The 27,407-nt window shown below is 42.0% G+C and overlaps 1 protein-coding gene across 4 annotated transcripts in view; it reads left to right on the forward strand.

The window, feature by feature from the left end:
* Window positions 1-27,407, forward strand: part of LOC142243250 (poly(rC)-binding protein 3-like) — a 1,512,260-nt gene that overhangs the window by 438,630 nt on the left and 1,046,223 nt on the right. For all 4 annotated transcript variants that reach the window (XM_075314940.1, XM_075314939.1, XM_075314946.1 and 1 more), the window contains one exon: window positions 479-534. The gene's annotated coding sequence lies outside the window, so the exon portion shown is untranslated. The remainder of the gene's footprint in view (window positions 1-478; window positions 535-27,407) is intronic.

A 27,407-nucleotide genomic window follows, 5' to 3' on the forward strand; every position in this document is an offset into this window, starting at 1 on the left:
GCTCCAACAAACGTTAGCTTGTTTTGTCTTATTTTCTACATGTTATTTACAATGTGCCATTAAAATATACTCATTTTTCTTTGGAATAGAAATATGTTAAGGGGTTGTCAGACTATTTACATTTTTTTTTCTTTAAAACGTGTCTGAATGGTGAAAATATCAAACACCTTAGCAATCCCCGGCGGCTCTCACTCCAACACCTTCTGGATGCCAGGACAGTCTTGGTGCTTTTGGTTTCATCTAATAAGATGTCACCACAGATGCTAACCTTATGGAGAGGTGGCCAAAACTGTGTACATTACATGGCTGCAGGGGTTACGTGACCATCCAGATGCAGCAAAAAGTGGACTTACCGGAGGAATTAAAAAAAAAAGTATAAGTGACCGGAAAACCATTGCTACCCATTTTTAACTGATTTAATGAAAACATTTGTACAAATAAATAGAAATCCTTACATTAGTATTTATCTATTTTACAGGCTGAATTCAATACCACTCTGCAGAATTATCATCAAACAGCACAAGAAATCATAAGGTAAATATTTGTTTAATCTTTTCTTAAGGCTTCATTCAGTCGTCTGTGTTTTGCCCATTATAATCTATGGAGATGTTCACAACTGCTTATTTTTTTTGTTGACTGTGTGACTAAAAAAAATTACGTGGATATATCCATTCTCAATCTGAATCATGGCTAAAAATGACCAATACCAGGGGTCCATAAAATATCAATGACAGCCACATTATCATTCATGTGTAATCCGTGTACTGATCCGTAATTAACATTGTATGGAAAGGAGAAGCTTTGCAATTTATTTATTTATTCATACATAAAATCTCTAATTCAACATTGGGGCTACATTCCCACGTTCTCACTTTTGGTGACTTTTTATTTGCAGAATTTCTGCACCTATCATGTAAATTAAGTTACTTGCATTTCTCATGTAATATTTGTGTTTTTTACATGCATTTTTATCACATTTTTGATGCTGCATTTTTGTGTCTTGTTGGTATATAACATTTTAAATAAAGCTGCTTTGTTCTTAATACCTCCTGGAATTTGGCTTTGACAAAACTCTATTCATATACTTATGTGCGGATTACATGCATTTTTGATGCCTTTTCGTACAATTTTGGTTTTTACTTGTGGATTTTCCACATCTATTGCAAGTCTATGGGAAAAGTCTTCACATAAAACTCAGTGTACCAACAAAAGAAATGAAATGTTGCAGATTTGAAAAAGTCACCACAGGTCAGTTTAATATTTAGTATAAAAGAAGCACAGTGGGCAGGAAATTTCTATAAATCCCATCCACTTTGCTGGAACTGTAAGATGCTGAATTTCTTGACCAGATATAATACACAGCATTAGGCACTTTCACATTGCGATTTTACGTAGTCTACTACGTTTTGGTGTGCGTGTGCTGAGAACGTATGTGCCCGAAAATGGTGCAAGACAGAGCACACGCTGACTCCGTCTGCTCTATTATAGTCAATGGCCCTGTTGGTGTATACGTCCGAATCACGTTTTGCGAGGGGGAGTGGGTTTCGGATGGATGCCCCGATGGGACCAGTGAACATAGGTGAAAACATAATGTGAAAGCGGCCTTAGAAAGTCACCAAAGGTTGATTGTGGGAACATAGCCTGATAGTAAAAACTGAAACTCTAACCAAACATTATACATTGACCCTTTTCTGTGTGCCAGAAAAATCTGTGATATCTCAATGAGGCCATAGCTATTATTCTTGCAACTGTTATTACTTATTTTAACCATTTGCTGCAAATGTATTTATTTTCTCTAAATAAATGTCTTATTTAAATTAATTAAATTATCTCTTAATCAAAATGCAATATATTCAAATATGCATTATTTATATTTAATAATAATCCCTTCTCCAGAAAACAGTAAGACGCTATAATATAAGGGATTCTAAGATATTCTCTTTTAAGTTTCGCATTGAATTAAAAAGGTCAAAGTATTCTACACTTGAGGACACAGCTTATATAAAATATGTGGCGTGAAGCAGTATTTGTGAATGGGAATTGTGAATTGTCTATACAAATGATAACATACACTTCACTTTAAATTGTTAAGCTCATTTTTGCTGATTGGCACTGTAAGTCAGACACACTGAAAGCCTTTATAAGAATCCGTAGGGCCGAATATAAAAAAAACAAAGAATGTTTCCATTCCACAATGAAAGGAAAAGAAACAGCAAAGAGAAAAGCAAGCTGCGATATCTGAATTGAAATATATTGTCTGTGTGTATGCAGAGGCCAGAACTCACTTATTCTGAAAGCTCAATATTCTCTGCTTCCCATCATAAAACTCCTACCACCTGCCTCCACTGCAAAGTGAAGCTCATTGAGTCTATAGTTATTTAGGTCCCATTGAATGCAATAAGAGATCTATAAATCGGGTATGCAGAGATACTCGAATGAAAAAAAATAATTTTATTAGAAAGAAAAGCAGCAAGAGCATTTAGGGCTGAACTCCATCTCATTATTTGCCCAATATCATGGGGACTGACCAATAGCATGGTGGTCTGCCCGATAGCATGAGGACTGCTCGATAGCATGGTGGACTGCCCAATAGCATAGTGGAGTGCCCAATAGTATGGTTGTCTACTAGTATCATTTGCATGGTGGACTGCTCAAATAGCATGGTGAACTGTTCCATAGCATGGGAACTGCTCAATAGCATGGTGGACTGTCCAATATCATGGGGACTGCAAGGTAGCATAGTGGATTGCCCGATAGCATGGTAGACTGCACGATAGCATTGTGGTGTACCAGTAATATTTGCATGGTAGACTGCTCAATAGCATGGTGGACTGCTCCATGGCATGGGGACTACTCGGTTGCATGGTGGTCTGCCCGATAGCATGGTGGAGCGCTTGATAGCATGGTGATCTGCCCAATAGTATGGTGGTCTGCATGATGACATGGTGGACTGCCCAATAGTATGGTGGACTGCTCGATAGCATGGTGGTCTGCCTAATAGCATGGTAGTCTGCCCAATGGAATGGTGGCCTGCCAGATAGTAAGGTGATCTGCCTGACAGCATGGGGACTGACTGATAGAATGGTGGTCTGCGCAATAGCATGGGGACTGCTCAATAGTATGTGGACTGCCCAATAGCAAGGCAACTACTCGCTAACATGGTATATTGTCCGATAGCATGATGGTCTGGCTGATAGAATGATGGACTGCCCAATAGCTTGGTGGACTGCCCGATAGCATAGTGGTCTTCCTGATCGCATTGTGGTCTGACCGATAGCATGGTGAAATGCCAGATAGCTTGGTGGTCTGCCTGATAGCATGGAGATATACTGATAGCATGGTGGTCTGTGCAATAGCATGGGGACTGCACAATAGTATGTTGGTCTGCTCAATAGCATGGTGGACTGCCTGATAGCATGGTGGTCTGACCGAAAGCATGGGAACTGACCAATAGCATGGTGGTCTGCCCAACAGCATGGGGACTGCTCAATAGCATGGTGGAATGCTTGATAGCATGGTGAATTGCCCGATAGCATGGTGGTCTACCAGTATCATTTGCATGCCACATATTAAAATGAAACTAACCAGAATGCAAATAACCAGAGGAAACTGAGTGTAGACAATTCAGCAAGCTTCAAGAATTGTGTATTTTCATGATAGAAAGTGGAATATGTAAACTTTAAAATGATTATCAAAAGATAGCAAGAAACTGGAGCTACATTGTAGACCAGTTACATTTGAGCATTTTCATTATTTTCCAATTAGATCGCTCCAAGGAAAATCATGAGTATAACAATTTATCTGTCTCCACTTGTAGTAGGTAGATAAAACAATCATTTTGAAAAAATAGTCAACACTGTGCATAAAAAAATTGTCAATGAGGCGAAATGCATTACTTGCAAAGTACAACTTGTGAATATTGGCGACTATATATCTTTAAATTAAAGACAAAAAAACATTTTCAGTGAATTAAAGGGTAACTGTTTTCAAGTAACTTTTCAGAATAACCTGATGTGTACATGAGGAATAACACTATTTCTGACCATTATGTGAATTCTATCCTGCAATGGGCAATCCACCGTTGGTTGGGGGAGAAGATGAGGTGCAGTGATTACTCCCATAGACAGCACTGAGGGGACACCTGCTGTTCAGTCACTTTATAGTTCACAGAAACAAGCTCAAGCAACATGGAGATTATGTGATATAATCATATAATAGAGCTGAGCTGTGTTTATCTGAATCGAGCTCTGCTGTGATGTAAAATACTTGTTACACAGCTCTGCATGATGGTTTTCTGTCTACTCACTCTTTTCCCCCTCCCCTCTCCATAGAGCAGTGTTCCCCCAACTTGAGTCCTGCATGTCTTCAGGATTTCCTTAGCAATGCACAGGAGTTGGATAATCATTAGTGATGAACGAGTACTAAAAAGCTCGGGTGCTCGAGGCTCGGGCCGAGCATCCCAAGATACTCGTGTACTCGGCCCGAGCACCGAGCCCAATGTTATCCTATGGGAGACCCGAGTATTTTTCTGAAATGACCCCCGGCAGCATGTAGAAACCCTAAAAATGTCACAAAAGTCTCAGAAGAGTGCTCAAATGACATGGCAACAGCATGGGGAAGACCCCTTGAAGCATTTATCACTCAAAAGTCACAGCTGTGAACAATTTTGTCCGAGATTTACGCCATTTTTACGGACTCACCAGAAAACCTTCCAAAATGACACCAAAATGAATTTTCATGACGGAAATGTTAAGGGCACATACCCAATAGTGAGATAGAGCTGGTGTATGTTACTTTTTGAGATTATTACATGAAAGATTTTACGTAAAAACATTGTGTGGCACTCCGATGTCCAAAACGCACGTTTTGTGCTTTTTACTAGCGATGTCGGTCATTTTTTTTTTCATTCTATCTCCCGTCGGTCGGTCTCGCTCTGTCTGTCTCTCTCTGTCTTGTCTGTCCCCCTCTCACAGTCTGTCAGTCATTCTCCCCCCTCTCTCTTACTTACCGTTCCCCGATCACTGCGGCGCTGCACAGCTGTTCACTAAACTCCGGCGGCTTTTCCTCTTTTGAAAAAGCCAGCCGCTCATTAATCAATCTCGTATTCCCTGCTTTCCTGCTTTTCGGCGCCTATGATTGGTTGCAGTGAGACACGCCCCCACGCTTAGTGACAGGTGTCTCACTGCACCCAAACACAGCAGCCGGTGGGTGTGTGTATACTGTGCAGTGAAATAAATAATTAAATAATTAAAAAAAACGGCGTGCGGTCCCCCCAATTTTAATACCAGCCAGATAAAGCCATACGGCTGAAGGCTGGTATTCTCAGGATGGGGAGCTCCACGTTATGGGGAGCCCCCCAGCCTAACAATATCAGTCAGCAGCCGCCCAGATTGGCCGCATACATTATATGCGACAGTTCTGGGACTGTACCCGGCTCTTCCCGATTTACCCTAGTGCATTGGCAAACCGGGGCAATAAGGAGTTAATGGCAGCCCATAGCTGCCACTAAATCCTAGATTAATCATGTCAGGCGTCTCCCCGAGATTCCTTCCATGATTAATCTGTATATTACAGTTAAAAAACACACACACACGAAAAATCCTTTATTAGAAATAAAAAACACTAACAAAGTCCCTCATCACCAATTTATTAACCCCGACAAACCCTCTATGTCCGGCGTACTCCACAGTCCTCCAGCGTCGCATCCAGCTGTGCTGCATGAAGGTGACAGGAGCTGCAGAATACACCGCTGCTCCTGTCAGCTTCACACAGCAACTGAAGACAGCCGCGCGATCAGCTGAGCTGTCACTGAGGTTACCTGGATCCAGCGGTGGATGCAGCGGTGGCCGCGGGTAACCTCAGTGACAGCTCAGCTGATCGCGCTACTCACCGCCGCACCGGCTCCACGCAGCAACTGAGGTGAGTAGCGCGATCAGTTGAGCTGTCACTAAGGTTAATCGCGGCCACCGCTGGATCCAGCGGTGGCCGTGAGTTACCTGACTGACAGCAGCTGATCGCAATACTCACCTCAGTTGCTGTGTGAAGCTGACAGAAGCGGCGGTGTATTCTGCAGCTCCTGTCACCTGCATGCAGCAGAGCTGGACGCGACGCTGGAGATCCGTGGATTACGCCGGACATGGAGGGCTTTGTCGGGGTTAATAAATTGGTGATGAGGGACTTTGTTATTCTTTTTTATTTCTAATAAAGGATTTTTCTTGTGTGTGTGTTTTTTAACTGTAATTTACAGATTAATCATGGATGGTATCTCGGGGAGACGCCTGACATGATTAATCTAGGATTTAGTGGCAGCTATGGGCTTCCATTAACTCCTTATTACCCCGATTTGCCAATGCACTAGGGTAAATCGGGAAGAGCCGGGTACAGTCCCAGAACTGTCGCATCTAATGTATGCGGCAATTCTGGGCGGCTGCTGACTGATATTGTTAGGCTGGGGGGCTCCCCATAACATGGAGCTCCCCATCCTGAGAATACCAGCCTTCAGCCGTATGGCTTTATCTGGCTGGTATTAAAATTGGGGGGACCGAACGCCGGTTTTTTTAATTATTTATTTATTTATTTTACTGCACAGTATAGACACGCCCACCGGCTGCTGTGATTGGGTGCAGTGAGACACCTGTCACTCAGCGTGGGGGCGTGTCTCACTGCAACCAATCATAGGCGCCTGTGGGCGGGGAAAGCAGGGAATATGAGATGGCTGTGTGCAGAGCACAGCGCGCCCGCCGGTATAAAGGCTCGGTCACGCTGTGCAGGCCGGCCAATCACTGCAATTCCACAACTAACAGGGCTGTGGCATTGCAGTGGTCTGCCATCCAATCCCTGCATGAGGGCTGGCTCTCAAAAGAGTGCCAACATGCAGGGATGAAGACCACGAGTACAGCACGAGTATCGCGAAATTACTCGGTACCCGCCGAGTAGCCCGAGTACAGTGATACTCGTGCGAGTACCGAGTAGTGACAAGCATACTCGCTCATCACTAATAATCACCTGTTCAAGTGATTAAATTATTACATGTGCAATACTTTCACAGGGTGTGATGGGATAACCAGGATCTGAGGCTCCTAAACTGGCCCTCAGACTAGTGTGGCCCTAGCTGTCCCTGATCCCAGAGATATGTCTAATAGTGACAATGTATGTTCCTTCCTAGCTCTACTTCTGTGCAGCCCTGATCTGATAACTCCTCTCTCTCATCCCAGTGCATTCACTCAGCACTCTCACATTGAGGTATTAGACAAAAAATGATAAGGAGGAAAATAAGAAAAGGGAGGAAACAACAAAAGAACTCCACAATAACTCCACACCAAAAGCACTACAATCACCAGCAGGACTGGGATACAACAGCACACAGACTGGTGTAACTAAATCTATGGCTGGCATCGGAAGACAGATTCCTCCATCTTAAAAAGGCGGGGAGTAACTGTGATAGGTCTTCCCACAACATGTGATCCCAGGGGAAATCAGCAGGCCAGAAAGCATTAACTCAGCCAGCCTGATCACAAATGAACACACAGCTGGTCAATGCCCGAGCCTGCTTGTGTAACTCAGCAGCACCAGAGAAACCATAGTGTAGAGTGTTAGAGGCTGTCATGTGAACAGCATTTGTTGCCACCATGACACCCAGCAAGTTATGAGCCAAACCCCGTGTGACAAATAAACAGGAAATCCTGAAGATATGCACTGTAGTGGGCCTTGAGGACTGGAATAGGGCAACACTGCCATAGAGGATAGCGGGCTATGTTATATGACACCCACTGCCTCATATCATCTGAGCAAGATGCGCTTGTTCTGGGGTTTGTTTGTTTTTTTTTTTTTAAATGGATGGTGATTTCAGAAAGCAGGGGAAGAAGTGTCTTAAAGTGTGGAAGGAAGCTGATATCTGTGGTAAACTACAATTTTTTTATGACCTGTGCTATTTGGCTATGTAAAGGTTGTTGAGATCACAGTTCTTTTTATAACTATGATACTTTCCCTAAGGCCGAAAACACACATCCGTTAAAACCACGTCCGTGTAAAATGGGCCGTTTTTCGGGTCCGTTTTCCGTTTTTTAGGTCTGTTTTTATGGTATGTGTGGCCTGCGTATGTATACCGTATGCTAGCCGTATGTGCGTGTGAAATGTCCTTGTGTGCGTGTGAAACTTAACTGACATGTGTTTGTGTTGTCCGTGTGGAATGTCCGTGTGTGATGCAAAATGTTGTTTACTACATGTTGGCAGACAGCAGACAGAGTAGCGCGATGAGAATGAACTCGGGTGAACTTCACCCGACTTCATTGTCATGCCGCGGCTCTGTCTGTGTGCCGTGTACTGATTAGCGGTCACCTGTGAAGGATTCACCGGTGACCGCTAATCCCCCGAGTGACTGAAGTGTCCCCCCTCTCTCATACTCACCGATCCCCGATCACCGGCGCTGCACGGCATTCACACTGCTCCGGCGGCTTTTCCTAATTTGAAAAAGCCGGCCGCTCATTAAACAATCTCGTATTCCCTGCTTTCCCTGCCCACCGGTGCCTATGATTGGTTGCAGTGAGACACGCCCCCACGCTGAGTGACAGGTGTCTCACTGCACCCAATCACAGCAGCCAGTGGGCGTGTCACTATGGAGTATAGAAATAAATAAATAAATAAATAATTTAAAAAACCGGCGTGCGGTCCCCCCCAAATTTAATACCAGCCAGATAAAGCCATACGGCTGAAGGCTGGTATTCTCAGGATGGGGAGCTCCACGTTATGGGGCGCCCCCCAGCCTAACAATATCAGTCAGCAGCCGCCCAGAATGGCCGAATACATTATATGCGACTGTTCTGGGACTGTACCCGGTTCTTCCTGATTTGCCCTGGTGCGTTGGCAAATCGGGGTAATAAGGAGTTAATGGCAGCCCATAGCTGCCACTAAATCCTAGATTAATCATGTCAGGCGTCTCCCCGAGATACCTTCCATGATTGATCTGTAAATTACAGTAAATAAACACACACACACGAAAAAATTCTTTATTAGAAATAAAAAACACAAACACATTCCCTTGTTCAATAATTTAATCAGCCCCAAAAAGCCCTCCATGTCCGGCATACTTCAGGATGGTCCAGCGTCGCTTCCAGCTCTGCTGCATGAAGGTGACCAGAGCAGCAGCAGAAACCGCAGCTCCTGTCACCTCCACGCAGAAAATGAAGAGAGCCGTGTGATCAGCTGTGCTGTCACTGAGATTACCTGGATCCAGCGGTGGATGCAGCGGTGGCCGCGGGTAACCTCAGTGACAGCTCAGCTGATCGCGCTACTCACCTCAGTTGCTGCGTGGAGCTGACCTGAGCGGCGGTGAGTAGCGCGATCAGCTGAGCTGTCACTGAGGTTACCCGCGGCCATCGCTGCATCCACCGCTGGATCCAGGTAACCTCAGTGATAGCACAGCTGATCACGCGGCTTTCTTCATTTGCTGCGTGGAGGTGACAGGAGCGGCGGTTTCTTCTGCTGCTCTGGTCACCTTCATGCAACAGAGCTGGAAGCGACGCTGGACCATCTTTGAGTATGCCGGACATGGAGGGCTTTTTGGGGCTGATTAAATTGGTGAACCAGGGAATGTGTTTGTGTTTGTTATTTCTAATAAAGGATTTTTTAGTTCTGTGTGTTTATTTACTGTAATTTACAGATCAATCATGAAAGGTATCTCGGGGAGATGCCTGACATGATTAATCTAGGATTTAGTGGCAGCTATGGGCTGCCAATAACTCCTTATTACCCCGATTTGCCAACGCACCAGGGCAAATCGGGAAGAGCCGGGTACTGTCATAGAACAGTCGCATATAATGTATGCGGACATTCTGGGCGGCTGCTGACTGATATTGTTAGGCTGGGGGGCTCCCCATAACGTGGAGCTCCCCATCCTGAGAATACCAGCCTTCAGCCGTATGGCTTTATCTGGCTGGTATTAAATTTGGGGGGGAATGCACGCCGTTTTTTTTAATTATTTATTTATTTATTTCTATACTCCATCGTGACACGCCCACCGGCTGCTGTGACTGGGTGCAGTGAGACACCTGTCACTCAGCGTGGGGGCGTGTCTCACTGCAACCAATCATAGGCGCCGGTGGGCAGGAAAAGCAGGGAATACAAGATTGAATAATGAGCGGCCGGCTTTTTCAAAAGAGGAAAAGCCGCCGGAGTTTAGAGAACAGCCGTGCAGTGCCGCGTCGGAGATCGGGGAACGGTAAGTATGAGAGAGAGGGGGAACTGACCGATAGACAGCGAGAGGGACAGATAAGACAGAGAGACCGACCGACAGACATAGAGAGAGACCGACCGACCGACGGACTGAGGGAGAGAACGAAACAGAAAAAAAAAAAAGACCGACATCACATGAAAAAAGCACAAAACGTACAGGGAACAAACAGAGATGCGTCCGTGTCACTCTGACGTGCGCACAGACCCATTGACTTTCATTGGGTCCGTGCTGCGTGTTGCGTGCTGAAAACGGACATGCTTCCGTGCAAAACGGAGACACAAACGTAGCACGCACACGGACCCACGGACCTTAATGAAAAACGCACATGTGTCCTCAAACATTAAATAACATTGGTGCACGTTTGGCCGTGTCTCCGGTATATACGGAAACGGACCAAACACGCACGTGTTTCACGGATGTGTGTTTCAGGCCTAACAGAGAGTTGAATAATACTATTGCTTTAACTATATAGAATCCCCATTTAGGATCATAATGAAATCTTCTTCACCCTAGATTCAGTCCTGGTAGAGACATATCACAAGTTTCAACTTTGACCTTTCATATAGTATTTAGACACAGTTGTTAGATCACTCAATATTCTTGTCCTACATCAAAATGAATAGATACCATTTTGGAAATCTACCCATTCCACTTTTTAGCTGCCCCCTTTGCATTTGTCAAAGTTTGCAATTGATAATAATGTCACATGAACGATGCGAGTATCCTAGAAGCTTGACTGAAGGGTGCAGGAGACATTTTCTTACAATTCTCAGTTATATAGTTATTGAAAAGTCACAGTTTCAAATTGCAGTCATAAAGCAGAGCTACAACAATGCTAAATTCTGTGTTAACCTGTATCATGTGTCACTGATTCTGTTCCATGCGGGTAGAAAATAACTTCCTAGAAGAATTGAATCCAGTGATGGCTTCTGAGGCTAGAAAGGGTCTGCTGGCAGTGTCAAGCAATGTGGAAATAATTAGTGTATGTGTGTTGGCAGTGTGAGACCTGCAGTGCTCCGTCTCCCTCCGGAGAGGTCTGCTCTGTCACTCAATATACCGATCTGCGGGTGACTGTAATTTTATTTGACAGTGTCTGTCTGGCAAATAGAGCTGAAGTGGAGATTGGAGCTTGTAATGAAAATACTGTTTGGGAAATAGATTATAAAGAAACTTAGCTATGATTTCATCTGCTTAGAAATGCATTTATACTATATTATTTTAACACCATGCTTCATTGATATGTAGCAAATCTTATGTCCAAAAAGAATTGTAAAATATAGGCTTCCAAGGAACATTTTATATCTGCGTGTATACAGCAAAATAATGCAACTATGTTTAGCCTTCAAGGTTTAGTAAATTGCAATTTAGCATCTATAAAATCAATGTACAGTTTTCTTATCAATGCTTTAAATGTCTTTTATTTTATGCTCTTGATGCATATCCGTTCAGCGGTTGGGAATAAGCAACGTTAAATGGATATTATGAAGAGTATTCTCTGTCATGCTGTCAGTTTCATCGTGATGATTTATTTGAGGATGCTTGGTTTTCCAACTTCTAAATGGAATCTGTCACCAGGTTTTGGATACCTAATCTGAGAGTAGCATAATATAGAGAAAGAGACCCTGTTTACTTCAATGTGTCACTTATTTGTCTTCTCAGTGTTGTTTTTATTAAAAACACTGAAGAATATCACTAGAGGACTAATTGGCCTGCTAACATGTAGTCCAACCACACTCCCACCACTGATTAGCAGCTTTCTGCCTATGCACAGTATACATTAGAGTTATTGGTCTGCACTCAACTAACAGTAGGGATTTTCAAGTTGCTGATTGATTCATGTGAACACAGAATTTTATAATGGGATCAAAATAATAAAGCGACAAAATAAGAAATGTTTTGACCCATTTTGAGTCTTAAGCCTGCTTTACACGTTGCAATTTCGCATACGATATCGTATGCAATTTGCAACGCCCCCATCGTATGTGCAGCACGTTCAATTTGTTGTACGTGCCGCACAAACGATTAACCTCCGTCACACATACTTATCTTCGATACGACCTCGATGTGGGCGGCGAACGTCCACTTCCTGGAGTGGGAGGGACGTTTGTCGTCACATCGACATCACGCGGCAGCCGGCCAATAGAAGTGGAGGGGCGGAGCTGAGCGGGACGTAAACATTCCGCCCACCTCCTTCCTTACGCATTGTGGGCCGGGAGCCGCAGGAGTCAGGTGAGATCTGTTCATCGTTCCCGGGGTGTCACACACTGTGATGTGTGCTACCCCGGGTACGATGAACAATCTGACATTCAATTCGTCAGGAATGAACGACGTGCATGCGATGAACAGTTTTTCGTTCAATCGCAATTGCACGTCGCTGTCACACGCTACAACATACCTTACGATGCCGGATGTGCGTCACTTACGACGTGACCCCGCCGACACATCGTAAGATATCTTGTAGCGTGTAAAGCGGGCTTTACTCATGGAGTCACTGAAGCCAATAGTATATATGTAATGCATGAAAAATGCGCCAAAACACTATGGCCAAACTGTATCAGAAGCTCTAATAGTGGAATGGCTTGCCACTTTATAATTTTGATCACATTATACAATTGTATATGTTCACATTAATGAATCGACAACTTTTGAAAATCAACTCTGAGTGTGTGGTGGATTAACTTTCTGCAGAGTGTACGCAGAAGTTACCAATCAGTGGTCTGAGTTGGGTGAGAAATGCTAGACCTGCAAATGATAAAACAGTGATTTTATGAAAAGTGCAGCAACAGGAATATCAGATAGGGTACTAAAAATCTAGTGACAGATTGCCTTTAAGGGTCTATTTACTAACTACTTTCCGCTATTTGCAGCTTGAATATTTTTATACATTACAAAGAATTAAAAAAATCAAGATGGAATTTATAAAAATTGGACAAGTTATGATTAATGAATTATCCTTGCTCTTCTTTGTGCAATTATCAGAGTGGTAGTGAAGCAAGAGCATAATGTACATCTAATGCTCTAAAACTATGGAAGAGGCTATGCCATCTATTTACCTGGAAATTATTTCATCTACTCCCTCTCTATGAGATAATAATACATACAAATCACTGTAAAGTAAGTTACATGAGGCTACATGGATAGAGATGAGTGAACTCGAACTGTCAAGCTCAGGGTTCGTATTGAACATGGGGTGTTTTGGTAAAAAAAGGCAGCTATTTGCTTCAACCCCCAACTGTCAACTTTACCATTGTGAGTGAATTCAATGCTTCTCACTCCTTGGGGCTCCCCCTCTGCCCTCAATGTGTCCCAGAGACTGCAGTGAGAGGTCGCGTTTTCTGTCACTGCAGCCTCTGGATGTTTCAGAGCTGAAGATCATTGTGGGATGTTGCTGTGGATTATGTCGGACTTGTGGACCTGTTTTTGAGATGAAAAAAATAAGTGAAAGAGGGTGACTGTGTTTTTATTTCAAATAAAGGATTTTTCGTGTTTGTGTATATTTCTATTGACTTACAGGGTTACTTATGGGGGTCTCATAGATGACTCCCTACTACTAACTCAAGGTCTGATGGCAGCTATGATTTTTGACAAATCACAGCTATCATCAACCCCATATATTACCCCAATTACCACAGCACCAGTGCAATTTGAAAGGGCCAGGTAAAACAGACCACTGGGGATTGCAGCCTGTAGTTGTCTGTTTTACCCTCTCTGATGTATAAAAAATAGGGGAACCTCATGGCATTGTTTTAAATTATGAAAATAAATAATTTAAAAAAAATTGTGATGTCCCCCATATTTTTGATAACCAGCCAAGGGTAAAGAACATGGGTGAGGGTTGCAGCCTTTAGTTGTCTGTTTTACCCTTGCTGATTATCAAAAATAGGGGGAACCCGTGCGATTTTTAAAATTATTTAAGTAAATAATTTTTAAAATTGTCAGGTCGGTCCCCCATATTTCTGATAGCCAGCCACTGTAAAGCTGACAGTTGCAGGCTGGTATTATCAGGGAGGGAAGAGCCATGCATATTTAACCCCTCTCAGGCTAATAATACTAGCCATCAGTCACCCCAGAATTGGTGCCTCCGATAGATGCACCAATTCTAGCACTTTACTCAGCTCTTCCTGATTGTTCTGGTGTGGTGGCAGTTGAGGTAATATATGAGGTTGATGATAGCTGTGGTTTGTCATAAATCACAGCTGACCATCATCAGGCTAAAGGTTAACAATGGAGAGGCATCTATTAGACACTCCCATTACTAACCCTGAAAAAAACAAACACAGAAAAATTTTAAATAGAAAAAACCCTCTTTCAACCATTTATTAACCCCAAAACACCCGTTCATGTCTGACGTAATTGACAATGACATCCATCGACGATCCTTGGCTCTGCTACATCCAGAGGCTGCAGTGACAGAAAACAAGACTAATTACTGCAGCCTCTAGGATACACTGAGAGCTGCGGGGGAGCCCCTGGCTGTGAGAAGCAGTGACATCACTCAGGGCACTGGAGTTCATAGCCTTGGGCTCCCATGGTACCAACTGTTACCACTGGTAAACTCACTGCCAGATTGAGAAAAATGTCTTTTGTGTACACAAAGCAAATAAACATGTGTAATTGCAAAACATAAAACTGCAACCAAAGTATGCGAATCTAAAATTATAAGTCATGAATATAGACATTAAGGAAGAGCGTAATAGTTTTTGGTTCTATTCACCGTTTGCATTTTTTCTTATAGCTTATGAGCTGCATCCTCACTCATATCGTAATATAGAATTTCTCTCTTTTCTACATCAGTTGAGGGAGAAAAATAGGGTTGCCGTAATCAACAAGCGATTGCTCATCCCATCAAGGCAGTTGTAAATTGGAAACAATTAATTAGATTTAAGTTAATTAAACTGCAAGAAATTCCAGCCTTATGATTAGTATAGTGTTCCTCTGCCCCACAAACTTGTATTCATACACGTTGACTTTCAAATAACCTATTACAGACTGAGCACTTTCAATAATTGTTTCTAATCTTGGCTTTGTTTTTATATCAATTAAAGTGACCCTAAATTAGGAGGACATTAACCTCTTAATGACCAAGCCTAACTTTGCTTTTTTTACTTTATTTTCATTGTCACACTCACATAACTTTAATTTTCTTTGTAGATACCTGTGTAATGGCCTGCTTTTCATTTGCTACACAAATATAGCATTAACTTCATTTATTTTCTCAGTCAGAAAAACTATGGCAAAAAAAAATAGTTGTATTACTTTTAGTTGTATTACTTTTCTAAAATAAATATTCAGAAAAAAATAATTTCTTCTTGTTTCAAATCATTCATAAGTAGGGCTGAGCGGATCAGTACTGTAAAAGTTCAGATTCGCGCATTTTCAAAGATGCCCGGGTGCACAATTTGGATCCAGAACTGGGGAAAATAATTGAAAAATAAAGAAAAGCAGAAATAAAAGTGTTTCATACTTACCGAGACTCGGTGTCATGGCGGCACACTGCTTCCGGGTTGCGCATTCACTTTCTGTACTGTGCATCGTATACACACAGTTTTCTGTGTTTTCCCCACCCACTGGCCGTCCTCTCATCTGTGATTGGTTGCAGGCATACGCGCCCCCAGCCTGTGACAGTATCTGCCTGCCGTGCAGTCATCGCGGCTCAGTCATTGACAGCACAGCCAGCGGTCATGCTCTATGGCCGCTGGCTGTGATATGTAGCAGAGTTGAAGCGGCGTGGGACCTCGTGTGGATTACGCCAGACTTGCAGGGTGTTGGGGTTAATAAAGAGGCGAAGGAGGGTGTGTGTTTTGTACTTTATTCCAAATAAAGGATTTTTCTTTGTGTCTGAGTTTATTTACTTTCATTTACAGCTTAGTGTGATGCAGGTATCTCATAGACGCCTGTGCCATCACAAACCTAGGGTTTAGTAGCAACTGTGTGCTGCTAATAACCCCTTATTACCCCAATTGGCACTGCTCCAGGCCAACGGAAAGAGCTGGTATTGCAGCGAGATTGTCACATCTAATAGATGCGGCAATACCGGGCGACTGTGGGCTAAGAATACCAGCCCCCCACCTGGCTTTATCTTGGCTAGGTATCAAAATTAGGGGGGACCGCACGTCGTTTTTTTAATTAGTTATGTAAATAAAAAAAAAAAGCTGCATGCGGTTTCTGTTAAGCCAGAGTCACACTTGCGAGGGACTCCCGCGAGTCTGACATCACAGCACAGCCGCACACACTTCTGACAGGAGCGTGCATGTGTTTCTAGGTACATGCACGCTCATGATCAGAGAGCGTCAGGCCATTGCTGGGTGCTGTCATGCCAGACTCGCATGAGTCTGACATCGCATCACTGGCACAGCCACGCACACGTCTGACAGGAACGTTCATGTGTTTCTGAAACACATGCACGTTCGCCATACTGACCCGTAGACACTTGCACTGCTTTCCCCGCCCACCGGACGTCCTGCCGCCTGTGATTGGTTCCAGTCAGCTGACACGCTGCACTCAGGGTGGGGTCGCATCTAACTGCAACCATATACATGCGCAGGTGGGCGGGCAAAATAATGAATATTGAATTGTCGGCTCCGGAAAGGAAAAATGTGACCCGGAAGAAGTTTGCTGCCATGACACTCACTATCCCCTCCACAAACTTATATTAACAACGGAATCCGGAGTGGATTTGGACTTTTTTTGTTCAATCAGTGATCCGCTAGTCCCGGATTTTGGTGAGTTCAATCAACTCTATTCATGTCATGTGACTGAGTCACAAGTCATCATTTATCTAGCAACAGAGCGATATTACTTATTCAATCTCCCATGATGAGCTTTCGTTGAGTTTTTGACACTACGTTTTTCGCTGCCCAAAAAAAATGCAGGCTCACAGTTCCAGCAAAATGTATATTTATAGAAATCCCCTGCCCACTGTACTTTCCTTTATGTTGTGTAAACTGACCTACAGTGTGTGTTCAAACCCGTAACCAAGTTTTATTTGTAGATTTTCCCCATCAATTTGCATTAGATGCCAAAAATTTGCAGGTAAAACACACATATGCATGTTTGGTGCATTTACACTGCAGAAATGCTCTAAAATGCATGTAATATGCACATGACTGTGTCAATGAAGTTTTGTCACAGCAACATTTCAGGAAGTATTTTTAATGTACCGTAAATGCACAGAATAAAAATGGCCCAAAATGAATCGGCACAGAGCTTAAAGCATGGTGAGTAGAGATGAGTGGACCCGTGGAAGTTCTGGTTCTGGAAATCCAGCTGACCTTTTTTTAAAGTTCAGTTTTTGACTTGACCTGAACTTCATTTGAATAAACTGATTGGCAGTTTGGTTCTCCACCCACATGCAGCCAGCCAGAAAACACAACACTTCTCAGGGAGGGTGGCATGGTGTTTTCAATTTGTTTTTCAGTGTACATTACATCTGATCACGCTGTTGTTACCCGCAGTGCGAGCCATTGAAACACTGCAAGTGGCTTGCACTGGGCCAAGCACTGTGCATACCTGAGTACAGCGATGACTGGTTTGGATTCGTAAAGCACCTGAACTCCAAACCTGAACTTTGTTTCGCTGAAAAGTCTGAGATCGAACTGAACATCGAACACCAAACTTCTGGTTTGCTCATCTCTACTGGTGAGATTTTGAGGCTATGCATTTTTGTGTCTTACAGTTCCAGCAAAGTAGAAATCTCAAGCCAACAATGCTTCTTTTTTACTCAGCGTAAACTGACCTGTGGTATGTGTATTTAATTCGCAACATGTCAATTTCTCTTACGATTACTACATTAATTTCTCCCCCTTATGAAGTGGTTAGCATAGTAACAGCGAAATATAAGATGGGGATCCCCCACCTGTGCGCGGTGGGCTCTATGTGATTCCTGTGGGCACCACTTACTGGTATGTTATCTGTAGCATTGGTATGACTCTTTTTGCTATCACCCAGTGTGATTGTCAACTTATGCTGGAGTTAAAATAACAAACCCTTTGGGCTGTGCAATCTCTTATTAATATTGGCTATCTTCCAGCACACTAGCACGTGCGTTAACTAAAATCTTTATTGTTGTGCCTGTATTTGGCATCCCGCTCCTTCACATTGCTATCTCTTCTTAGTCTTTTTTTCTATTTTGTTTTTATTACATGCACTTTGTAACTTATAGTATAATAAAGCATTGATTATAAGCAGTTAACTCTTTGTGCCTGCCATAATTCTCACGCTGAGTTTTCTGTGCAGATTTTCCTATTAGAATTGCATTATATGCAGGAGATCTTAAAATAAAAAAGTATATGCGTTTTTAGTAAATGTCCACTGTGGAAATGCACTTAAAATACATGCGCTCCACAAATGACTGTATTAATAATGTTTTGTCAAAACTAGATATCAGGAAGTATAAAAAGCAAAGCAGCTTCATTTAAAGAATGACATTTCTAATGTAATGACTGAACCTTTCCACTCACACGGGAGAGAAAAAACCAAGGGAAATGTTAACTAGAGGCCGCTATAGAGACAATGAGTAGCCTAAACCTGAATTGTCCCTTCCTGACCACAGAGGTTGGCACCCTAAAGTTACGCAATGATGCCCTCACTCAATGTCGGCTAACCCGGAGTGTCCTTAACTGCACCCGAAACTAGAAACAAAGTATAACACAAAACACCAGTAAACATAAAAGTACACAGGCCGAGGATAAGACACAGGTCGAGAAACATGTGCACACAGCTGAACAGGGAAGATGGAGAAAACTCAAAGAAACCGAAAAAGACATGAAATTAGTGGAACCCCTCCAAATCCTAAAAAACAGAATGGGAGAATGCTGGAAAGGGAAACACACAAACAAACAATAGGGAAAAGCAAAAGTGGTTACTTAGCAAGATTATCCTAAACTGAGGAGCTGAGATTTCAAACATACATCAACCTTTAGAAAATCTTTATTGAAACATTAAAAATGTATAAAAATTGATAAAATATGTGCACAGCAAGCCAATGACAAAGGAGGAACAATAATACATATGGAGCTGTAATTTTAATATTCCCACAATGGCTAACATGAAAAAGTAGTGGAGTCTGTCAGGATAAAGACAGTAATACTGTAGTAATAAATGTCAAAATTGACCATAAATCGTAAATAAATACACCGTAAAATTATCCATCCAGAAAAAAACCCCATGTATACAAGTAAATTGCCACGTTCAAAATTTACTTAGGGAAAAATGTATCAAAAAATGTGAAGTTGATCCATACCAAAGGAACACCCTGCATAGCAAGTAAATACTAGATGGAAATAAAACAGCATGTCTATAATAATAATATATAGGTCAGGTAAAGAGAAAACCGGTTTAAATGCCGCGCTAAAAACCACTGATGTTGTAGATGAAAAAGATTTCCTTTATTTCATAATTCTACGCGTTTCAGAGACATCTCCGTCTCCTTCCTCAGGAAAATAAATCATATTACAAAAAAGGGGCAACAGAGCCTATATAAAGGAAGACCAGTAGCCACATATGCATTTGAAAAGTGAACAGCCCATATGACTCAGAGCCGATGACGCAGCGCCGCATGGAGAAGTGAGGGAATAAAAAAAAAAAAAAAAAAGGGGGGAAAGCACACATTAAATCAGCACAAATGAACAAATTTTTTTTTTTCCTTTTTTTCCTTCTCTTCTCCATGCGGCGCTGAGTCATCGGCTCTGAGTCATATGGGCTGTTCACTTTTCAAATGCATATGTGGCTACTGGTCTTCCTTTATATAGGCTCTGTTGCCCCTTTTTTGTAATATGATTTATTTTCCTGAGGAAGGAGACGGAGATGTCTCTGAAACGCGTAGAATTATGAAATAAAGGAAATCTTTTTCATCTACAACATCAGTGGTTTTTAGCGCGGCATTTAAACCGGTTTTCTCTTTACCTGACCTATATTTTATATACTGCATTCCGGGGCCGCTGCTAAACCACAAAAAGGCACTCACATGCGATCATAAGGAGTTGTGACTTTCACAACCCTACCAGTTGAGTGTACCTCTTTCTGTCTCTCTACCCTCATACCGGGTAAGACCCTATTGCGCTTTTTCCCCCTACAGCTATAATAATAATAGTAATGGTAATGGATATAATACTGTACTGGTGAGTAATGTAAAATAAGAAAAGTAATGTGTGTCAGGAAGTCAGACACCTATCAAATACGAAAAAACGTACGTAATGCCTTAATTAAGATCCAAATGGAATAGTATGGGCAAAAAACAAGGATAGGAGTCCTGACACACTACATAACATATATATAACCAGCCAGGTACAGATATTGCAAATGTCCCAAATAATTACATGCTGTATCTTACCACAGAACACCCTGATGCGTTTTGCCGAGGCTTTATCCAAGGGCGCTTATATAAGTTCCCGGCCGCTGCTGTCTCTGCTTCCAGCCCGGCTAATTATTCTCATGCATATGCACAGCCGACCCGGAAGTAGCTGCAGAGGGGAGACAGCATCCGGGAGACTTCAGTACCACGGACAGCAGGAGAGGGGACAGGCGAGTTTATCTCCATGTGCTATCACGGATCACGGATTGCACATGGAGAACACACGTGTGCACACGGAGGGACATATGTGTTTTTAACACATCAGTGAAAATGTCTGTGTTTTTCACTGACATTTGAAACAAGCCTAAAAGAGACAAAAATGCAGCATCAAAAACATGATTTAACCCCTTCATGACAAGGTGATTTTTATTTTTTGGTTTTCCCTCCTCTTCTTTCAAGAACCATAACTTTTTTATTTCTCTGCTTAGATAGCTATATGAGAGCTTGATTTTGGTGAGATGAGTTGTACTTGTGAATTACACCATTTGTTCTACTATAGAAAGTACTGGAAAAGGTGAAAAAAAATCTTAGTTCATTGAAATTACAAAAATAAGAGCAATTCCACAATAGTTTTTTGTTTTCTTATTTGCCATATTCCCTATGTGGTTAAACCTACCTAGTAATATGAGTCTCCAGATCACTACAATTACGCAAAAAACAAACAAGTATAATTGTGAAAAAAATTCAGAAATTTGTAAAAAAAAAAATTCTTTTGTCATCAATTTCTGAGACTACTAATACTTTAAATTTTGGGAATATGGGACTATGTGAGAGCCTATTTTTTGTGCCATGAGCTGACATTTTAACTACCGTAATACTAATTTGGGATGGATATGATGTTTTGATCTTCCTTTATTGCATTTTATTCAAAGTTGTGGTGGCCAAAAACTGGAATTCTGGCATTTTGACATTTTTCTCATTACGCTGTTTACCTATTGGATTAATTAATTCATCAAAAGGTCTATCTGTTCTGGCTGGACAATCATGGCAGGGAGGTGGCAAGTATGCTTCATAATAGTGAGATCCCTGTTATTCATGCAAGCACCATGTGACATACATTACACAAGTCTGGACTAGTGGTCCAAAACAAGTAAAGAAAGCTCAACTTAAATATCATCATAAGACTCATCAGCTCAAGGTGGCAAAAAAGTATGAAAAGTGGACAGTAGAATATTGGAAATGGGTGATTTGGAGCAATAAGACGAAAGTTAATAGACTAGGCTCTGATGGGTGCAAATGAGTCTTTAAGAAACAAGGGTAAAAGGGACTAATGGATTAATAAACTGAAAGTACTGTCAAGTTTGTGGGAGGAAGCCTGATGATATGGGGTTGATTTACAACGTCAAAGCATTAGATACTTGGACAGAGGGCCATTGCAGCTAAAAGTCCCCTCACTGGCAACCAGACTGGCTCGTCAGGTCTCCTCAAGGAGAATAGTCTTCTCCGTGGTCCCCACTATAGCTTTTCATAAGTCAGAAAAGGTCCCATACTTTGCACTGACGAGGGGCAATCACCCCGAAACACTGTGTCTGAAAATTGGGGTTCTGATCTGGTATAAATCTTGTCATATGAAAAGGCTTGTTAAAAAGCCACTTTTGACTTGAAGGATTGCTACTTCCAATAGGTGGCGCTAGAGTTTATCTCCTTCCTCCCTAGAGAGACAATTTGAATATTTTCCAGAGGGACAAGCAGCTGTAAGTCCCCTCACTGGCAGCCAGACTGGATTGTCAGGTCTCCGCAAGGAAAATAGTCTTCCCCGTGGTCTCCAAAAAAATAATAAAAATTTAAACTTAGATTTTTAAGAGAAAAACAGTAACAATGCAGTGACATGACAAGAATATGCATAACTAATCATATACTAAATATATGCAAGTCAAATTGATGTATGAGATAGCCAAGATGATTGTTTATAAAATTAAGGTAGTCTACCTTTCAAAGCTGCTGTGGATGGTGACATATAGAGTTCTGAAAGTCAAAATTTTAAAACGTTACCCTTCTGCTCTTCAGTGTATGTAGAGTACATACAGTATATACACATATCTATATCTGTAGCTTTGTTGCCAAAAAAAGGAGGAGGGTCCAGGCACAATTTCTTGCACAAGCGCCTCAAGCTTAGGAGTTCTTTTAGCAAACATTGTGTGATCAGTCTTAAGGTCCAGTCACACTAAGCAACTTACCAGCGATCCCAACAACGATAGGGATCGCTGGTAAGTTGCTAGGAGGTTGCTGGTGAGATGTCACACTGCGACGCTCCAGCGATCCCACCAGCAACCTGACCTGGCAGGGATCGCTGGAGCGTTGCTACACGAGTTGCTGGTGAGCTCACCAGCAACCAGTGACGAGCCCCCAGCGCCGCGTGGAAGATGCTGCGCTTGGTAACTAAGGTAAATATCGGGTAACCAACCCGATATTTACCTTGGTTACCAGCGCACGCAGCTACACGTACAGATAGCAGGGAGCAGCGCACACTGAGCGCTGGCTCCCTGCTCTCCTAGTTACAGCACACATCGGGTTAATTACCCGATGTGTACTGCAGCTAAATGTGCACAGAGCAGGGAGCAGCGCACAATGCTTAGCGCTGGCTCCTTGCTCTCCTAGTTACAGCACACATCGGGTTAATTAACCCGATGTGTCCTGCAGCTACGTGTGCACAGAGCTGTTAGCAGCGCACAATGCTTAGTGCTGGCTCCCTGCTCTCCTAGTTACAGCACACATCGGGTTAATTAACCCGATGTGTCCTGCAGCTACATGTGCACAGAGCAGGAGCCGGCACTGACAGTGAGAGCGGTGGAGGCTGGTAACAAAGGTAAATATCAGGTAACCAAGGACAGGGCTTCTTGGTTACCCGATGTTTACTGTGGTTACCAGCCTCCGCAGAAGCCGGCTCCAGCTGCCTGCACATTTAGTTGTTGCTCTGTCGCTGTCACACACAGCGATCTGTGCTTCACAGCGGGACAGCAACAACTAAAAAATGACCCAGGACATTCAGCAACAACCAACGACCTCACAGCAGGGGCCAGGTTGTTGCTGGATGTCACACACAGCAACATCGCTAGCAACGTCACAAAAGTTGTTCGTTAGCAGCGATGTTGCTAGCGATGTTGCTTAGTGTGACGGGGCCTTTAGATTATGTGCATACAACATCTTTTCAGGTAGATTTCACCTGAAAAAGCACTCAGAAAATGCTCTAAAGAATTAATATATGCATTTCTATGTAAAATGACTTGCTGTGTATATGTTCAGGCTTTTAATTGTCTTTTACCTGCTTCAAGTTTCAAAAGACACCAATTGGCTAAAAGAAGTAACCTTGACCATTAGTCAGGCATCTTTCACAAAACTTTACAATATAAGTCAAAGGAAGGTTCAACATCTACCAGAAGGGCTCTATTTTCTAGCATTTTCTTTATTGTTAAATCATGAAAACAAAATGACTGGAAAATACCAATAAAAAGACAACCCCAAAAGCATGGAAAAGCAATAGAAAAAATGTGAGTGGTCAAATCAATGAAGGTATTGCTCAGGAAAAGATCAAAAAAATGTAACAAGTAGTTAGAGGAGTTTTCTGGGAAAAAGTTTCATCAGCCTATTGGTTTGTGGTTGGTTTGTAACCTTTGTTGCTCCAGGTATTCCTTTCCACCAATGCTCCTGTTTTGTTCATAGTTACTTACAGCAAAGATGGGCTGCAGTTGTAATCGGCCAGACCAAAAACTAGTACTCTAGCAGGATACAGCTAAGCCCCCGCTAAGTGGAGGCATCACAGGTGCAGGAGGAGCAAATCACACACACACTTCCAAAACATGGAGGGGGCAATTGCTAGATGATAAAATTCAGTGGTATTCCTTTCCACAACTGCTCCTATCTGGTTCATAGGTGGTGATGTCAACACAACAATACATGTGACTCCTACAGTCAATCACTGAGTTTATCCATCTTCTGTTTTCATCGTCCTATGCCATGTTTACCTTTTTGGAAAATGACTAGGTATTGGATTGAGGTATTGGCATGGATATAGAGTTATTTGGTGTAGGAATTGCTAACAACTTAGTTCTATCATATTTTTATGATATGGATCCATTAATGAATAGATTTCATCCTAGAGCTCTTAATGTAGCTTTGCAGTTATTGTTTTAGCTAATTTTGTGTTTTTGTTGCTCACAGCATCCACCAATAATGATGGAGTGGAAAACATAGACAAAAAAATGTTATGCTATATGAAATATGCTATATCTTCAAGATTTATTTAAAATTTCAGCCTCATGAGATATGGATTTAGAGGAGAACCCACTTTTAAAACTCACATTTTTCACTTTCATTTCTCTTTCTTTGCCATTTTTCAGCTCATTCAATGGTGGGCTTGCTGAAGGTGTGGTTACAGGAATAATTATTTGGTGTGTATTAGTAGCGAATACTGTCCGTCCGCACATATGCGTTACGAATAGCAGGCGCAATGTAGGTCAATGGGAAATACTCGCTAAGTAGCGAGAAACCCAACAGCCATACTTTTCGTGCGAGTAGCGAATAGTATGTCTTTCGGGTTACTCTCTACTTGGCAAGTATCTCCCATTGACTTACATTGTGCCCACTACTCGTAACAAATATGCGAGTAGTGGACAGTGCTCGCTAACAGCATAGCGAGTATGAATAGGTAACTACTCGTTCAACACTAATGCTGACCACTCGATCGAGCATCGAGGTACTCAGGTGTGCTCGGTGCTTGGCCCAGTGCAAGCAGTCTCTGAATGGCTCTCACTAGGGGTAACAACAATGTTTTCAGGTGTGGTATGTCCTAAAAAAATAAATAACCTCACCCTTCCCCGAAAATACTCTGTTTATGGCTTTCTGGCAGAGAGCTGAACTGCTCATTCATTAACTTCCAATAGGGTTTGGGCTTCTGGATCAAGTTCAGATCAAGTCCAGGTCCCGCACTGAACTTTAACTAAAGTCCGACTGAACCCAGCTAACCCATACTTCCCACGGGTCTGCTCATCTCTAATAGTTAGTTCTTCTGCATCAGCTCATTTACAAAGTCAAATTTTATTTTTTATCAAATATTTATTAAAAATGATATAGATAGTGATTGTCTCTTCACCTTATAAAATTTAGACCCTGTGCAGTTTAATTGAGTCCTACTACTGACATTGCTGGAGAAATTTTCAAGTAGCCAAGTTATTTTATCTGCAGCAGCTGATACATTTCAAGAGTCCAAGTCCAAGAGAAAAGTGACTGCCTTGTCTAACTCATAGGTTGGTGTCCGTGGGGATAAATGCCCCACTGTAATGTCCATATCCCATTTTAGCATCTTAAACTCTAGTTTAAGATGCTAAACTGTATGCCATTTTTCAAACTATATGTTTCTCTACCTAAGAAAATGTACTTGTTAAGCAGGAAAAAAAATACAATGTTTTTATGTTTTTGGAAATAAAAGGATAGCTAGTGAGAAATAATATGCTATTAGCAGTTTCTTTCTCTAAAAGAATCCTGGTAGCATAGCATGAATACTTTAGAAAACAAATATATTTCACCATTTCCAGCTGTAAACACTGTCAATAAATCTGTCAAATCAAGCAGGGATGAAACAATTCACATCACAATAGTCAATGTAATGAATGCTGTTTTTAGGTTTTCAACCTTTTATATTTGACAAATGTACAAGGACATCATGATAGGTCTATCTCCAGTGAAGCTTTCTCGTTAAAACACATGGAAATGTATCATGTCAATCAGCATTTGCATATAAAATGGACATGTAAGCAGTCAGTATTGAATGTTCATGTCAAGCACACTGCAACTTTTTAGCCGCTTAACTGATAAGTACAGAATCTAGCAAGGACCTTATCCAAATTTAGAAATAATTGTAATGACCTTCTGCAAATTGGTTTCCTGCCGATTGCACTTAATTGGAACTGCATTGCATTTCCAAGGAAGGATTTAATACGTTGATGGCAAGCTTTGTTTTTTTCTCACTGACAGTCTTAATTAATCAATCCCTCTTGCACTTCATAGGGCTAGTTAAGTATAGTATGGGTTTGCTGTTCTTGTTTCACGAGGCAAAAACTGAAACTATATTTTTAATTTATTCAACCTATACATTAAAAAAAAGTTACGCATTGCTTTCCTGAGAGTACGTACATAATAGTTACATATTTAGACTACAATAATGCATTAATTCATTACTAACAGGTGTGCATTAGCCTTAGAGTGTAAGTTTAAAGTAACATGCTACACTATTTATTCCAAGGAATAAAAAAAATGAAAATGACCAGTCGCATATTGTAGGCTGCATCCCGCTCTTGGTACACATAAGTATGGGATGCCTGAAGAAACACTGGTTGAGACAGATGTCTCTGGGTGATGCAAGTTCCTGTTAGGTTTGTGCTTGTGCATAATTGTTTGTACAGATAAACGAGGCACCTTCAGTTGTCCAAGTCCACAATTCTCTTTCTGAGATCTTGGTTGATTTCTTTTGACTTTCCCATGAGGCTACACAAAGAAGCAGTGTGTTTCAGGTGTGCATTAAAATACATCCACAGGTGTGTCGCTAATTTACTCAGATATTGCCAATAAACATATCAGAAGCTTCCAAAGACATGACATCACCATATGGACTGTCCCTTATTGTTTAAAGGCATAGTACTCTTAGGGGGGCTTTACACGTTGCGACATCGCTACCAATATATCGTCGGGGTCACGTCGTTAGTGACGCACATCCGGCGCCGGTAGCGACATTGCAACGACGTGTAAATCCTAGGTGCGACAATGAATGAGCACAGAAGCGTACAATATCGCTGATCTGTGTAACGTCGTTCATTTCCATAATGTCGGTTC

Source organism: Anomaloglossus baeobatrachus, chromosome 6 (genome assembly GCF_048569485.1).
Source record: "Anomaloglossus baeobatrachus isolate aAnoBae1 chromosome 6, aAnoBae1.hap1, whole genome shotgun sequence".
Taxonomy (NCBI): Eukaryota; Metazoa; Chordata; class Amphibia; order Anura; family Aromobatidae; genus Anomaloglossus; species Anomaloglossus baeobatrachus.